The 17,864-nt window shown below is 45.8% G+C and overlaps 1 protein-coding gene across 8 annotated transcripts in view; it reads right to left on the bottom strand.

Moving 5' to 3' along the window:
- FAT3 (FAT atypical cadherin 3) overlaps positions 1-17,248 on the bottom strand; it is a 398,042-nt gene extending 380,794 nt beyond the window's left edge. For all 8 annotated transcript variants that reach the window (XM_040054688.2, XM_040054680.2, XM_040054683.2 and 5 more), the window contains exon 1: positions 17,136-17,248. The gene's annotated coding sequence lies outside the window, so the exon portion shown is untranslated. The remainder of the gene's footprint in view (positions 1-17,135) is intronic.
- Between the last annotated feature and the right edge of the window lie 616 nt (positions 17,249-17,864).

The raw sequence follows: 17,864 nt of genomic DNA, 5'->3' as shown, positions 1-17,864 counted from the left end.
CACATGAAATCCATAGTTTTGCAGAAACATAATTCCATGCTCACAACAGGGAAAATCCAACAACCTGATGCAGGAGTGCCATGCCTAAAGAAGCTCATGCTATGTCAGACGAGGGATGTGTCATTGGGATGCTACTACCCCAGGCTGAAGACAAAGCACCAGTGAAGAAGGGTACAGAGCAGAGAAGGAAAAGGCACTTCCCTTTTATTGTAAATTCATTGTGATATCTCCAAAACCACTGAGACACATAAATATGACACTCCAAAATACCATGTTTACTTTGAGAAAGAGTTATGCAATGAGGTTGTTCTAAAATTCCTCGTAGGATGGCTGCAGAAACAAGACCCTGTGGCACAGAGAGACTTCCACCAACCTCTGGAGGCAAGAGAGCCACATCCACACCTCTAATTTCTTTAATTTTTTTCTTTTATTAATGTAGCCTAACCCTTCTATGGATTTATTCAATACTTTGAAAAAGACTGGACTTTTTGTCCCAGTCATTTGGCAAGTTTGACTTTCACCGCTCCTGCAACTGATTCCACCATACAGCTGTGCATTAAAATAAAGGATCATTCCTTCTTAGAAACTCCCCCCTCCAAAATATAAACCTGTTATACACCAAGAAATTATTTTAATATCTCATACGCCTTTAGTACTGCATCACTAGTCTTACAAACCCCTAGAAGACTCCAGAAATTATTTGTATAACTTCCTTAGCCTGCAAACTAACAGGATGACTCAGTTAATTTATTTACATTTTCTTTAATTTGGCATGTTAGCCGTCAGAGACATTACTTTGTTGTCATCTCCACTCAAATCCTGCCTTGTTAGCGTCTAGAGAAATCAATCCCATGAAGCACTTCATTTTAATAACTTCATCTTCTTTCAGCCTAGAGCTTCATTAATGTGATAACTAAACAGGTACACAGCTCGTTGCCTCTCTACGTGTTAAGTAAATTTATACAAAAATAAAAACAGAAAAATTAGATGAGGACGCTTTTTAATTCTGTGCATGCACACACATTTTTTATTAAAGCATCTCATTCAAGTTTATGGAAGTTTTTTTAAACTGTTTGGAGAATACCTAGCGGGTTTCATGGTGCAACAACCATCTCTCGTTCTTTTCCACCCTGCAGCCTAAACAATGGAAAAAAATTTGGAAGAGATGGAAAATGGAAGAACACTTTTGATTTTAACAGTGATCCTAAACAAGGTTATTTGGGTGAAAAACCTTTTCTGTCAAAGCCAAAGCAACCAAACTTAAGTAAAAATTTAGAGGTTCCAAAGCATTTTTAGAACAATGGCTCAGTCATGATTTCTCCACTGAAGCAGCAGATTTGGCTTCCCAGGGTGCTGACAGGTCTCCTGCTGCTTATTTGTACCCACCAGTCAGCCTCAGAGCAGTCCTGGCTTACCGGTACCAATGCATAATCCACCCATTGCTGTCATTGCACCAGCATCCCATCCCAGATCAGTTCTTCTAGTTGTTTCAAGTCTCCTCGATCAAAATGTCATTACGTGAATCCCTCATTCAATAAACATCAGTCTGTATAAAGACTTTGAAAAGGTTTGAAATTCTTTCCTTAAAAAAATTAAAATAAGTCATGGTTAATACTAATAGACTTGGGGGTTTTTGGTGTTTGGGTTTTTTTTGTTTGTTTGTTTTTGTATGTATTGGTATGTCCATATTCTGACCCATAATGACTCCTCCATCATCCCCAGGATGTTTCCAAAAAAGGTTAAGTTATATGGTCACATCCTCTTTCCTACTCTACCTTATGTGATCCCCAGATACACCATGACAATCTCATCATCCTTTCAATAACTTCAAACCTCAAAGAGCCAGAACTACAACCATAATCACACTAAATAATGAGGCTTTGAGGCTTCCCTGTGCAAAATGGAAGCAAGAGAACATTCCCATTTTGCCTTGCCAAACTCCAGTCCTTCTTTCAGTGACTTCCTCATTATGTGCAAAATAATTGGACTCGTACCCTCACGCTCATTGGGGAGCGGGAATTGTGTCGTCACTTGTTCATCGCGCAAATGGCTTTCTGAATCAGGGCACCTCAGCTCCTGCACACCCCCTGTGACAGCAGCCCTGAGCAGGGGGTGTCCCACGGTCCCTCTGCCACCCACGCCGTGGCACGGCTCGCCTCGCATGGGACACACAAAGAGACAGGGCCTCGCACCAAGGTCAGCAATCACATGTGCCACACAATAATTTTGCGTGGCCTCAATTAATCTGCTTTAGTCCCTCCACCCATAAAGCCCAGAGACAATGAGTTTGGCTATCTGCATGGGAATGCAGGGCTGACACAAGTTTTATCTTTATTTTCAGTGATCAAAATAAAACATGTCTTCTGCAATTCTGACTACTCTCTGCTTTATGCAACCAAACCCTGATCAAACTGCCATCTCAACTTCCTCAGTGTGTGAGGACTGAAAGTCTGTTTGGGGTCCTTTTCAGCTCACTGACCTACTTGCTACCAAAGACAGGCATTAATAGAATTTCCTTTCTTTTAATTTCTGCTATTGCCTTCCTCCTAATTGCTGCTTCCCAAATAGAATTCCTGTAAGTGTGCTTACTTCTGTCAAAAACTTTCATCTGAAACGTCCACAAAACACAATGCCCAAATGCTCTCAATAGCAGATATCTACAGAAAGCATATTACCAACTTCTAACCATCCTGGATCTTCAAATCAAGAGAAGCCTAGTAATAACACAGTCCCTCTCATTTGTTTTCCTTAATATCTTTCTTTACTCTTTTCCCTATGAACAATACTGTTCTCTGACAGACACTAGTTTGGTAGCACTACTGGAGGTCACACAAGATGATAAGTAGCGAATTTTTCTCATGCAATTCAGCCAGCTAGAATTTATGAATCTAATCTAAATTGGTCAACTTCATTGCCACGGTAATCAATGTAAGCAGCACGAATCACTCACCCCTAGTGCCTGGCCAGACACATGGGAAGGAAGGAATGAAACCCACCTGGAAGTGCTTATCATTAACTATAGAGGGAGGCTCAGTTACTAAGCTGGGGTGACCTTTCATGCATGGAATTCCTTTATCTCTAGCTCTGCTGATGATAAGGAGGCCAGGAGACCTGTCTTCTTTGGCGGGGAGGGCAGCAGTTCCCAGGACTCGGACAAACTGCAGCTCATGGGTGATATTTGACCACCTCAATATCTGAACTGGTTTTCTTTAGAAAAATACCACCTAAGTACTTCAGGGCTGCTCTTAATAGTCTCCTATAGGAAAGGGAAGAGCAGGAAGGAAAACTTAAGTTAAATTAACATGCACAGTGACCTAGCCAACAAGAGTGACATTTTAAGCACTGCAAGTGCTGTGTCAAGCTTATGTGCCTTCTTCCTCTTGTGCAGAATTGCTGAGCATAGTCTGCTGCTCATCAAAAAATCAGAGGACAGCTGGGTTCCAGATCTCACTCAACCTGTAGTACTTAAGGGACTGTGGAACAAGTCAGTTCACCTGCCTCTGCCTTGATTCCTTAATTTCTAAAATGGCAGCAAGTCAGGATCCTGTCCTAACTCATGAAGCCTTTTGATAGGTATCAGTGAAACAAACTACACATTTGTGGGCTGGAGCTGCATCTCCACAGCTGGCTGGGATGACCAGTGAGACCATACCAGACAGCAGCAGCTCAGGGCTGCTTAGCAGCATTTTCACTTGTTATCAGTCATTCCTATCGAACTGCTCCATAATCTCCCTCCTTCCCAAGGTTCATCTTATGCAACACTAAATACCAAGATACAGTAGATATTTTCTGGGAACTCATTAAAGAAAGCAATCGCTAGAACAAATCAGGCTCCTGTGTCTGTGCGGTATTACTACTACTGCAGGCAGGGCACAGGTCTGTCCATTTAAATGGAGTGTGAGGGCTTGGCACTAATCTCTTCCCAGGAGACAAGAGCTTTGGGACTTAGTGCTCAGGGTGAGGCAAGCTAACATCGGCACTGAAGCCCTGACCCCCAGAGATTCTGCAGACTTGTACAATGCAAGACCTGAAGATAAAAGGTAAAAAACATTTCTCTCCAAATGAATTCAGGAAATATTCCCAGACATGTCAGAGTTTCAGGATTTCCACTTTTCCTTTAGTTTCTTTTTTCAGTGGAAAAAACGTGGACACACAGGGACAGGGAGTAAAATAGCTTCCTTGGAGGGACTGTTGGTCTGTAGACTTATTCCTTCATTCCATAACTACTAAGTGAGTATCTTGGGGCAGATTTCAAAGTCTGGGTATTACAGAAGATTCCAAACTTTTTTAAGTTCACAGCACAGCCAGCAATGAAGTCTGCTCCAACTCAGGGTCCACACTCTCAGGAAGAAAAGAGTTACTGGTTTTATAAATGGTGGCAACCCCCCCCCCACCCCCCACCCCCCCCAACCTCATTGCTGTTTTTGTCCCAATGACCTAATGTCAAAGTCAACTCATGAATGGGCAGGGAAGAAATGTAACGAGCTAAAAAAGAATCAGTACAGGAAAGCAGCTAGAAAAAGGTTTTTCTTTTCAATTAACAGACTGATTGATACCTTTAAAACATGCAGTCTGGTGTGTTTTTAGCTTAACTGTGTGGTTTTGTTTGGCTCATGATAAAATAACATTACTGCAAATGAAATGCTCCTGCTGGCTATGGCAAAGATGAGATGAGTTCAGCCTACGGCATTTCTGCATCTAGATCTCAACAGCCACCTGATTCCTCCAGCTGCACCTGGGGTTGACCTGCTGGAATAAGCAGGTTGATGTACATCCATTTGCAAGGGGTGACATGCAACTCTGCATGATGGCTGGTTTTAAAATCCCACTCTGCAAACAGCAGGTGCTCAGCAATCACTCTGCAAAAGGCTCTGCTCCCGTCTCCACTCACAATATCAGCTTCAGCCTTATGCTCATTGTCCAAAAGGACGGAAGGAAAGAGCAAACCAACCAGCCACATCTTCAGGAAACACACCCAGAATTAATCCAACTTTGCCACTTCCACAGAATCTCAGCCCTAGAACTTCCTAGCAGGTATGTGAAAAGCAGATATACTCAAAGACTTCATTTTTCCCTTAGATAGGAAACCTGGTACTGACTTTATTAAGGCATATTTATTGGAGCAAATGCCATGCCACAGGCAGTTCTGGCTTTAGAAGGCTGTTTTGACAGACCCAGAGCTGAGTACTACTGCAGATAAAGCTACCCTAAAAATCCAGCCCTGAGCTGTCATTTCATTACGCTCAGAACTGTATAACCAAGAAAGGTTTTCAATTACAACCCGGGCTTACATTTTTAAATATTTGTTATAGTTAGCCCTGGATACTTTGGTGCGAAACTTGATCAACATGTTGATTTATGCAGAGATTAAATCATCCAGCCTCTACTGGCAAGGAAACGAACACTCACAAGAAGTCACTATTCCTTTTGTCTGAAATCCAAAGAATCAGATTCTAATCTCAGTTTCACTGTGGCGGATGGAAAATGACTCCAAAACTGCCAAGAACTATCTAACCAAGAGGACAGCAGAAACTAGGACTTCTGCTGACCTTCAGCACCAAATATGGTTGGTTACACTGTCAGTACAATAACGACAGCCCACGCATAAAGTGCACCCTGAAGGTGGCCGATCCTATTAGGAACAACTTTAAAACACGGAAGAGCAACATTATTTAAATTATTTAAAGGACATACCACAATAACAGCCACAATCCTCAATGTACACACACACTGCAAGAGAACTCCCACTCCATACAGGATAATGACCTACATAATTTCTGCTTAATGACTCCTATTAGAGCCACTGCATATCTCCACACAACCCCTGAAGGGCATCAGCGAGGATGGCCATGAGCACAGCATGCTCTGTGGCCATGACAAGCTCCCTGCACAGCCTGCCTGCTGTGCAAGCCCCAGCTGCCCGGGAGCACCAGCCACCAGCACTTGGGTTCACCAGTTCAGGGGAGGGCTTCACCTCTGGCTGCAGTTTTGGTCCTGCTGGCAACATGCGAACAACCCTTAAGATGCAGGGCTGACATACACAACAGGACTACCCAAGTGAGTAACGATGCTCCTACAGCTCCAGCAACACATCAATCATGAGAAAAAAAATAGTAATGTAAGGGATGAAGCACTCCCAAAGTTACCAAATTTTTAAGAGGTTAAACTTGATTTAATCTCAGCCAGATCCTTTGTACATCACTGTCTCTCAGAATCTATGCCCAGACACATTGTCCACTTGCGTATAGTTAGCTAATGAAAAACTAAGTCTGAAAGCTCATTTTAGGCTTGTCAATCTAAAACCACCAGACATCAGCTATGTTGTTCTAGCCATGCTGAAAATCTCAAGTATTTAAGACAAATTAAAATAAATAAATAAATAAACAAGTTAAAGGCTAATATAGCAGAAGTTACCTACCCATCTTTCTCCTTCTCCCCATTTCCCAGCCAGGTACCTAGCATAATCCAAGACCTCAAAGCTTCCATGTTTCTTTAACTGAGTCACTACCATCAGAAAACTGCACCCTCCTGCTGTTTCTGTTCTCCACCCTTCACTCCTCCACATCCATTAACCCATGCCCAGACAGAGCAGTACATTCCACTCACTCCTTACTTATCTTGCAATCTCTCCTCCCTTTCTCTTATTCCTTAGTCTTTCCACATGTACAATCAACATGTGAACAAGTCAGCTGGTGATCAACTGATATTTGTTAATGTTCAAGAACCTTTTTAGCTGTCATTAAAATACTACAGAGAGAAACAGCTCTTGGAAGGGTGTTCCAGAAAGCAGCTTCTGGAAACAGCAGGGGAAACAAGAGAGAAAGGAACAGAACTCTGCATCCTGCTGGTTTAACATGGTATGAAGGTCTTTTGCCCTACACCATGATAATCCATAGGGAATCACTGCTGGCTTAATTTCCAGCAGGGCCCTTCAGGCTCTCGCTGTCAGCGTGATCCGCTGCTTTACTCCAAAGCAGAACTCAAGCATGAGCTGTGCAAGCTCAGAGGAGCAGGGCCCAGCATCAGTCCAGCTACATCTCACCATGTAAATTCACCCAAAGACAAACCACAGCCAAACAGATGCATCACAGACTGGCAAAGGGTCAATCCTCAAAGCCCTGACAGCGGCATACATGCCTCACCATTTACCCCTGACCTCACTACATGGCTGCAAAAGCACACAGAAATTTGGTTATGGTCCTAATGATCTGAATCGCAACGGATTTTACTCATGTAGTAAACCACACCAGAGGAGCCTTGTGGGTATCTTTAAATATTCCCCGCACCTAACACGCTGGGTAAAGAGCCTCCCAAACAGATGCTACCATGCAAAGCCCAGGGAAGCAAGCCAGCAGCCTGCACAGGGCAGCAAGGCAGGCTGACAGAGCCTCATCCAATGCATCCAAGGTGATCGAAAGCTCACACATCATTTGGAGAGAACTGTGTTCACGCACGGAAGGTCAATAGTAAGACTTTAAAACCCGTCTGCCCCCTGAAGACTCACAAAAATCTGAGAATTATCCAGCCTCCTGGGTCCAGGCAAGTGGCAGAAGCATCAAGAAGCTTTACCATCACGATGCCTCCAGATATTCAGTATCCGACAACACGGAAGGCTTTGGCTGCTGGAAAGCAACATCTGCCTTTCCGCTCTGTTTGCATCCCAGCCCCAAATTAAATTCTCCAGCTTAAAATAACAATAGTAACAATTACTCCTGCTGTTGTTCCACCCAGTCTGCTAGCTTCTCTGCCAGAGGTACACTTCCTTCTGGACAGTGCAGACTCTGTCTAGGCTTGGAACACTACAACAATATGGACACCCACTACACCAAAGGCAAAGCAGCAGCAACACTTTTTTTTTTTAAACAAAGTGTAAGAACAAAGAAAAAGGCTGGTCTTCTCTAAATGAAACCAGCAATTATGCTTCCTTGAAAACTCTAGCAGTGAATAGTGGTGTCTCAATTTTGACTATAAAAATATCACAGCAAGCCTCTGGAAAAAATGTCCATGTAAAACCTCAGCTCTGAGTTTATTGACTACCTGTGTATCCATCACTGCACTATGGCAAAAATCCATAAAGCTAGATCATCCCAACACAAGCTGGCAACTCTACCTCACACGCAATCACACCACAAAGATGCAACCATGATAGCAGTGACTTCACTCACCTGGACTACAGCAAGAGCTGCCATTACCTAAATGCCACATAGAGGATGAATGGAAGAACTTCAAACACCAGCTTTCAAAAAAGACCCAAAAACCAAACCTGAACAACCAACATAACCAAACCTGGCCCACACATGCATATGTCAAAATTGTTAACTGTTTATTTAAATATGGACACATGGATAAACAAGAAGCTCCTGGACAAAATCAAACACAAAAAGGAAGCTTCCAGAGGATAGCAGCAAGGACAGGCAGCCTGAAAGAAATACAGAGATTGTCCAAACAGACAGGGAGCAGGTTAGGAAAGCCAGAGAACTGAAAAAATTAATTCTGGCCAGGGATGTAGAGGGCAACAAGAAAAGCTTCCATAGGTACACTAGTGATAGAAGGAAGATTAGGGAAAACGTGGGCCCTCTCCAGAAGGAAACAAAAGACCTGGCTACCTGGGATACAGAAATGATTGCAGTACTCACAACTTTTTTGCCACAGGTCTTGCTTGTGAAGTGCTCCAGTTCCACTACCCAAGCCGTAGAAGGCAAAGTCAGGGACATGGAGAAGCAATAACCACCCACAGCAGAACAACACGATGTTCAAGAGTATCTATGGAACCTGAAGGGGCACAAGTCCACAGGATCTGATGAGCTGCATTTGCTGAGGGAACTGGCCAAGGAGGTGGCTAAGTACTATATAGCATATTTGAGAAGTCATGGTAAGCCCACAAAATTCACACTGTTGCATTAAAAAAGGAAGAAAGGAAGATCCAGGGAACTACAGGCCAGCCAGTGTCCCCTTTGTACCCAGCAAGATCACGGAGCAGATCCTCCTGAAAACCATGCTAAGGTACTTGGGACATAGGGAGGTAACTGGTGACAGCCAACATGGCTTTACTAAGGGCAGATGATGCTTGACAAATCATCTTCTGTGGGGACTGAGCATTTGTGGATGAGGGAAGAGAACAGACATCATCTACCCAGACTTCTTCACAGCATTCGACACTGTCCTGTACAACATCCTTATCTCTAAGCTGCAGAGACACGGATTTCACGCGTGGGCCACTTGGTGAATAAGGAGTTTTCTGGTTAGTCACATTCCAAGTGACATTCCTCAGGGGGTAGGTACTGAGAGCAGTCCTTATAATCATCTCTCACAGCAACATGTTCAGTGGGATTGAGGGCACCCTCAGCAATTCTGCAGATAACACCAAGCTGTGTGGTGAGGTTGAGATGCTGGGGGGAAGGGATGCCATCCCAGAGGGACCTGGAGAGGTTGGAGAGGCAGGCCTATACAAAACTCATGAAGTTCACCAAGGCCGAGTCCCAGAGCAATCCCAAGCACAAATACAGGCTGGGCAGAGAACGGCTTGAGAGCAACCCTGGGGAGAACTTGGGAGCATTGGCGGATGAAAAACTGAACTTAAGCCAGGCATGTGAGCTGGCATCCCAGAAAGCCAACCATATCCTGGACTGCATGAAAAGCACCATGAACAGCAGGCTGAAGGAGGCGATTCTCCACTCACATGAGATCTCACCTGGACCACTGCATCCAGCTCTGTGATCCTCAGCACTGGAAAGACATGGACCCATTGGAGTGAGTCCAGAGGAGGGCCATGAAGATGATCAGAGGACTGGAATACCTCTCCTATGAAGACAGGCTGAGAGAATTCGGGTTGCTAGCCTGAATAAGAGAATGCACCAGAGAGACCTCCTAGCATCCTTCTAATACATAAAGGAAGCTTTCAAAAAAGCTGGAGAAGGAGTTCTTATTTTACAACACAGCCACAGAATAAGGGGTAATGTCTTAAAACTGAAAGAGGCCCGGTTTAAATTAGATATTAGGAAGAGATTATTTACTGTGAGGGTGGTGAGGCACTGAAACAGGTTACTCAGCCAAGTTGTGGCTACTCCATCCCTGGAATTGTTCAAGGCCATGCTGAATAGGGCTTTGAGCAGCATGATCTAGTGGAATGCGTCTATGCCCATGGTAGAAGGGTTGGAACTACCTATCTTTAAGGTCCCTTCCAACCCACACCATTCTAGCATTCCATGAAATATGAGGAGTCATCCAAAAATTTCACCCTGTAGCAGAATACAAATACAATCCTCTTAAGACTCTGAGTGCCATGATTTGTTTAAGCAATGAGAGAAATAATCATGTTTAATATTAAGAAGATGCTAGTGCTACACATCTGATAGAAAAACTGGCATTTATACTGTCATTACATGCACTTATCACCAAATGTAACCTGCACTATCATGCAAAGTGCTCAGATGCTTCAAAGGCAAAAATAATGTATGTGCAATGTTATTTAGGAATATTAACAAGCTCCTTTATTTTAACATGTAAACCATTAATAGCAGTTCTGAAGAGGGCTCACTTTTGACCTTTAACAACATACAAGTGTCTCTAATTTTTATCAGATTGTTTGGATTTTGATTGAGCTAAAGTCCTGAAGCTACAATTAAACTTGCAGCTACCTTCTCTCACTAGGCTTCCTGCAACAGCTGGAAGATTCTTTGAAGTCTGCAAAGACATGGAAGAAATGTTATTTATGGCTGGTTTGCACAGTGCAGGCAGAAACAAGTTGTGTTTCTGGTTCATTTCCAGTGTTGGTGACAGATCATTTCTCACCAGCACTACAGGAAGTCTTCAAAACTATTTCCCTCTACCCAGATGCTCTACAGGACCAAGAAGCAGCTGGAAATGCTGCAGGGCAGGATTTCAAGAGCTCTGAATGGCCCAAAAGCAATTCTTACCACAGTCAGCATTAAATTCCACCACCAGCTCCACTGAAGACAAAAGTGGCCTAACTCAGCCTATTGATGCCTACCCGCCTGGAAAGCCCACAACATCTCTGGTCTGCTAAGCCCATTTAAAAATTTAGGTTTTTTAAAATCAGGGATGTCTTTTAAAAGAAGGGAGAAATTAGCTTAGAAAATAAAGGAGGATTACAGCCCAGAGGAGCCACCCCACATACTGCCACATCTCTCCGACCAGCTCCGCAGCCAAGGGATGGAGCTGTGGACTCTGCAAGAACAGAAGGAGAGCACCACTGAAGCCCTGCAGCAGAGGCTGCACTGTGCTGGCACACGTGCAATGACCAAGCCAACACGCACTGATGTCAAAGGAAGTTACACTCACGCACTGAAAGCCGTACAATTAGTAGTGTCATCATCTACGAGAAAGAAATAAAATATTGTTTTCTCCCAGGCAAAGCCACTGGTGTTTTTCATTTGTGTTAACTTGCTTCAAGTGCCTGCAGGGTCCATGCCTTTGATTTACTGCGGATGACAGACAGTACAGGCATAGACACATTTAGGTGTAATTATTATAGTAACCAGGCTCATACACCAAGAACAGCAGCAAAATCAACAACAGCTCAATATGACAACGGAGAATTTTCCAACACAAAACCCTACATCTCTCTACATGACGGAGGAGGTATGACTGACACCAAAGAAGGGTTCACACATCAGCACCTTCTTATCTAGAAGTCTCTCATACCTTTTCTGTGTAGCCTCCCATGGGCAGCTCCATGCAGCTCTGGCTCTTTCCCTCCTTCTTCTCTCTTCCTTCTGCAGTTCCAGCTCACTCCTTCCTGTCCCTAGCATGGCTACCTAACCCTGTCTGCTCCTTACAAAACCTCCTGTACCTTCCTCCTCACAGCATGGCCAGCAGCCTCCAACTGATTCTCCACCAGGTTAACTCACTCTTTTATCACACCCACAGCTGTGAGGGCAAGGCTGTTCCCACTCTTTGTTAACTAACATAGCTGCAATATATCAAGGGCAAGATTGCCTTCCAGACTATCTCTGTCTTCCCTCACCTGCAACACTACTCAAGGTCTGCTCTTGATTCTTTCAAGACAAAAAAAACAGTGATATATGGAAGTTTTCACATCACATCAGTTGGTAGCATTGCTACTAATCCCATGCAACACCAATTTCACCCAGAAAACCCCTATATTTTTCACAGAATCATTTATATTGGAAAATACCTCTAAGATCATCCCGTACAACCATTAACCCAGCACTTCTAAGTCCACCACTAAACCATGTCCCCAAGTGCCACATCTATATGTCCTTTAAATCCCTCTAGGGATGGTAACACTTCCTTTGGCAGCCTCTTCCAATGGTTAACAGCCCTTTCAATAAGGAAATTTTTCCTAATATCCAATCTAAATATCCCCTGATATAACTGGACACCATTTCCTCTTGTCCTATGGCTTTCTACACTTTAGAAGAGACACACCTCCACCTAGTCACCCCTCCTTTCAGGCAGTTGCAGAGTGATAAGGTCCTCCCAGAGCCTCCTTTTCTCCAGGCTGAACACCCCCAGCTCCCTCAACCGCTCCTCACAGCACTTGTGCTCCAGACCCTTCCCCAGCTCCGTTGCCCTTCTCTGGACACGCTCCAGCCCCTCAATGTCTCTTGCAGTGAGGAGCCCTGAACTGAACACAGAATTTGAGGTGTGGCCTCACCAGTGCCCTGGTCCTGCCAGCCACACATTGCTGATGCCACTGGTCTTCCTGGCCACCTGGGCACACCCTGGTTCATGTTCAGCCACTGTCCTTTACCACCAGGAAGCTTTCAAGGCACTCTTCCCATAGCCTGTAGTTCTGCACATGAAGTTAAGAAAAACAAGCAAGCTAAGAACAGCATCTCTCTTACACTGCATCACTTGATGCATATTCTAGTCCAGCACCCAGCAAGTCCTGTGTCCAGCTCAGCCCTTAAGTTCAAGCACTGAAGAGAATACAGTACTTAGGGCTTAGACACAGAGCAAAGATACAATAAGGGTTACCATTCACTCTTTGATTTGCACTTATGTTTAAAAAAAAAAAAAAAAAACAAAACACCACCCACACCAACCCACAAAACCAAAAAACACCCAGAAGCTGTAAGTCCATACAGATCCCAGAGCAGAGGTTCGAACAACAGCCCAGCAGGGTTTGCTCAGATCCCTCTTCCCAGCACTGCCATCTTTTGCATCCTGACAGTACTAACAGTGCCCAAAACTTATTTGCCATTAATAGACACATCCAGGTGTTAACCACTCGTACGTCTTCAGGGTCTAAAACAATGTCTTTCATGATATCTGTAATTTTTTATACTGGGACAAAATGAGGCATGTGCACTCGTATAAAGTACGTACAATAAGAATTAGTACTGTTTTATTTTAGATGCATAAATCCTCATAGCAAACAAGCTAAGAGACAAGAACAAGGTATAATTCATAGCTGTTCAACATAATTCTCCTTATTTTAGTCCGTTAAAGTAAGGACACACATGCAAGGATGCACATGCAAGACAGGCTGTTCAGTTTTACATTAGTTTGTATTTTCGTTTCTTTCATCATCATACAGGAGCAAGATACCTAAGGTCTGGCGGGAATGCATAGTAGAAGAATGTACTGTGAAAGAAAACTGTCTGCATTGGAATTGCAGACACTACAGTGTTTCTACTGAAAAAAAAAAAAAAAAAAATCAGACAGATTCAAATACCTCAATCCCAGTCAACGTTTTTTGTATACACTGACAAACCCTCTTCTATTCCACTGAATACAATAAACTGAAGCAACACATTCTTGTTGTGACGATCAGTTTTATTACATGGCCATGACCTGGACCAGTTTTCAATCAGCACTGATTAAATGCATATTCTGATATTCTGTATCACATACCTTTCAAGTAGTGGAAAAAAGCAGCAAACACTTCCCATTTGTCACTGTCATGTAACACAAAATTTTATCTAGATGCTGGATATATGAAGTGTCTGAGAATAACTCACTAGATCACATACATACAGAAAACTCACTCAGTGTGCACAGGCTAAGCAGGGTTGAATTAATGAATGTACTGTTGCTTCACATATTGAATGTCTGTCACCAAACCAGTAATTTGCAAATGCAAAAGCAGGGACTGGGAGATGCACTGGCTGCAGGCATTGACAGATCCCTCCTCTGCATTTTCAAGAAGGTAATTGCACTCAGTTCAGAGTTCTTGATCCATGTTCCAGGGAATGACTCAGGACACAAGCAGCAAGACAGGCAGCATGTGTCCACGTTGGGGTTTTGTTTCCACTCCTATCTGCCCTGACTTCCTTTCCAAGAATGCTGTGCTTGTGAAAGGCACAGCATGACATCCTAAGAGACTTCTATCTTCTCTGCCTAACAGATTCAGTCTGGGTGGCAGCAGAAAAGCAAATGATTCCCTAGAGAATACACCAGGATTACCAACAAGAAGGGAAAACTACTTCTGGATTGAAGTTTTGGCCCATTTTCATCTATGGCAAAACTCCCCTAAAGTCAGCGTAGCCAGGATTTCACCTCTGTCACAGCAATTTTGATTCCCTGCCCATTCTGCCTTGGAACTTCCAGCCAGCACAATAAGGGTCTCAAGAGTGCCAAGAGCTTTTGTGTTATGTACTGCAGGCAGAAGTCACGAAACCCTTCACATAAGAAAGCAAATACTCATCAAATAGCTAGGAAATTTAAGACACTGCTGAACTGTAAGGGATTCAAACCTGCATCCAGAAGCATGATGTTTCACACTGGCACAACATTCTAAAACAAACCTTATCCTAACCAACTTGCTGTCCTTCACAAAAACCTGCCTGTAAATACAAGCTGTATGACTGCAGTTGGCATGTGTTGGAAGACATTTTAAAACTCAGCACAGAAATGTATCAGCAGTGGAACAGCACCTACAAACTGCTCCTAACAAGCAATGGCTAAACACCCTAACTGCCTCCTAATTGTTCATTTCATTGTATTTGACAGAATCCATCAACCAGAGTACATCAGGTCACAGAAGTGCAATATAGCAGGAGCCAAGACAATACAACCTGGTGGAACAGTTTTTCATGAGAGAAACTGAGCAAGCCAGCATTTAGGTAAACTGGGGGGGCTACACCCCATCACTGTCTGGCACACAGGATAACAACACAATAACGTAACACACAGTTCAGGAAACACACCACCGGCACGCAGGTATGGAGCACAGTCAGTACAGTGCCAACAGATGCTATGCTAAGAACAAAGCTTAAAAATAAACAGGAACAAAAGTAAATAAAACTATGATTCACTGCATCAAGACAAGCACATCCAACCTGCTGATTTTCTACAACACTAGCACCACCAAAGGATCAGACAGAGGGATATCCATAGTTTGCAGTCCTGCAGTACATTGTCTCCTATCTGGCTCTCTCAAGATGACTCCAATGTATTTTGGAACACAACGATCACACCTGTAAGCTCTTTCTCAGTAGCACTCTGCAACAGCAAGCTAGATCTGGAGGGATCACTCCTGCTCTCCTTGCACCCATCACCAAGTCCTCACCAAGCAACAAAAGAAAATTTTGTTAACCTGAAGGAGCAGCCCTCTGAATGTCAGCAGGAAGAGACAGACAAGTACTAGCCAGGCTATTCTGCCTCATTCTGCTTTCCCAGCTAATGTTTATGCCCTCCCACAACTGCTCCAGACCAGGAATGAGTTCCCAGTGAAAGCAGAGCATCCAGGCAGCAAGCAGAATGGTGCAGCAACTCTTCTCTGCATTCCTCATATTTCATCCTCTCCTGATTTTTAAATCCTTTGCAGAAAATTCAACCAAATTTCATAAAGCATTTGCTATATGAGAGGTAAGTTATAACACCTGTACCTGCAGAGAGGACTTTTTCTTTCTGTGGGACAGAAGTTGATTAAGAACACAAAAATCCCGGTCAAAAGATACACCTCTCTAAGCTGTCTGACAGCACTGCAAAGGGAAAGCAAATGACTACGAACATAAGCATTCATGTCCTCGAATCCCTTCCTTTTAACTATACTTTAGTGCCTCTGCCAGGATGCCAGTGCTGACTCCCCTTTACGTCCCATGTACTTGTATTTATTTTAATTGAATCGAGGACTAAAGACACCCGGCAGCGCTTAATCCTCCCCACAATAAAGCAAGGGCACTAAGCCACCATGAAAAATAGTAATAAAAAAAATTTAAAAAGTAAAAGACACCCACTGATGCATTCCTTGGGGCACTTGCGGCTCTCCCCTATTCCTGCAAACAATCCAGTGGGATTCAAAAAGCGGGCAGGAGAGGCTGGATGACTTCCTTTAATAGCAGAAGTTAGAGCTGGGAGCGCTGCGTTTAACCCATCGCCAGCCGGAGCAGGGGCGCACACCCCAGCCCTTGCGCGCACACACACTCACACCCGGTTCGAGTTTCGGGGCGCGCAGAGCGCAGCCCCCGGCAGGGCGAAGGGGATGGGGAGCCCGCGGCGAGCAGCCCCATGCACAGCCCGCCAGGGACGAGGGGACACGGCTGCTGCCCACGCTGTCCCGGACAGAGCGGGCAAGGCAAGCTGTCCCTCCTAAAAACACAGAGGAAAAAAAATAGATGGACAGATAGACAGACAGAGAGAAATACGAACAGGCAGGTCCTCCGGTAACACCCGTTTCTCCCCAGCCCAAGCAGCTGCAGCCAGTCCCCAGGCTCAGCCAAGAGCAACTGCAGCTGAAAAGAAGCGACAGACACGCACTACCCCCCCGCTCTCGATGCCACAAGTTAAAAAAAAAAAACAAAAAAACAACACCCTCCCCCCCAAAAAACACCACCTCTAAAAAAAACCTACAAAATAAAAGCACTTAAAAAGCGGCGAGGGAATTTTTAAGACACGAAAAGCCGGCTCTTGCCTGCTGGCGAGCTGAAGCCCGGTGCGAAGCGGGAAGCGCGCCCGGGGCAGCCGCCCACCGGTGCACCTTGCAGGGCACGGCGGGAGCGGCTCCGGCCGCCGACAGGAGCGGCGCGGATGGCAGCGGGACACGGGCACGGTGCAGGGACGGTGCCGCGGCCGAGTCCCCGCGGCAGAAGTTTCCCCGAGTCGCGGCCGCAGCCTCCCGAGCCCCCGCGCACCGAGTTTGCCCGGCGGAAAGTTTCTCCGCTATCGCTTCCGCGCCCCTCCCCGAGCCCCAGGCGGGTACGCACCGGCCGGCTCAGCTCCGGGCGCTGCCCCGCGGCCTCCCGCGCTGGCTCTCCATGCCGCCTTGGGCGCCGCGGCGAGATGCAAGGAAGAAGGCGAACGGGGCGCTCCCCGGCCGGCGGCGCGCCGAGCTCAGCGCAGCCCAGCGCAGCCTGCCGGGAGCGCGGCCCGCGCCCGCCTCCCGCCCGCGGGGAGGGACCGCGCCGCCGCCGCCCGCCCCGGCCCCGCCCGCCCGGGGCTCCCGCCGCACGCTCCCGGCCCGCGGCGGGTCGTGGAGGCGCTCGGGGAATGTCTGTCCTCCAGGGGACTCGCCCAAGGTCATCCGCCCCCGGCAGGGCAGCGCTCAGCACCGGCGTCCCCCGCTGCCCCTCTCCTGTCCCGCCGCTCTGCGCTCACCGGCGGCCGCTCCCGTCCCTGCCCGGCGCGGCTTCACCTGCACCGCCAGCCCCGGCGGGCGGGAGCCCGGTCCCCGCGCTGAGTGGCGCCAGCCCGGTACCTTCCGACACGGTACCGCCGGGTGGCCGCCGGATGAGACACGCTCCGGGCTGGCAGCCCCATCGCTACCTGCCTGCGATCGCCGTTGGGGGGCTGAGCCGGAGGTCTGTGAGAGCCTGTGCGCGACACTCTGCTGCGAAAGCTACACCTGTCCAAGGAGCTGGTCCCTTTAGCTTTCGTAGGGAGGAAATATATTTAGTGCCTTCTGCGCTTGTACACTGATATTCAAGTTCTCACTC

This window comes from Hirundo rustica, chromosome 2 (assembly GCF_015227805.2).
Source record: "Hirundo rustica isolate bHirRus1 chromosome 2, bHirRus1.pri.v3, whole genome shotgun sequence".
NCBI lineage: Eukaryota > Metazoa > Chordata > Aves > Passeriformes > Hirundinidae > Hirundo > Hirundo rustica.
This window is presented reverse-complemented; position numbering and strand designations above follow the sequence as displayed.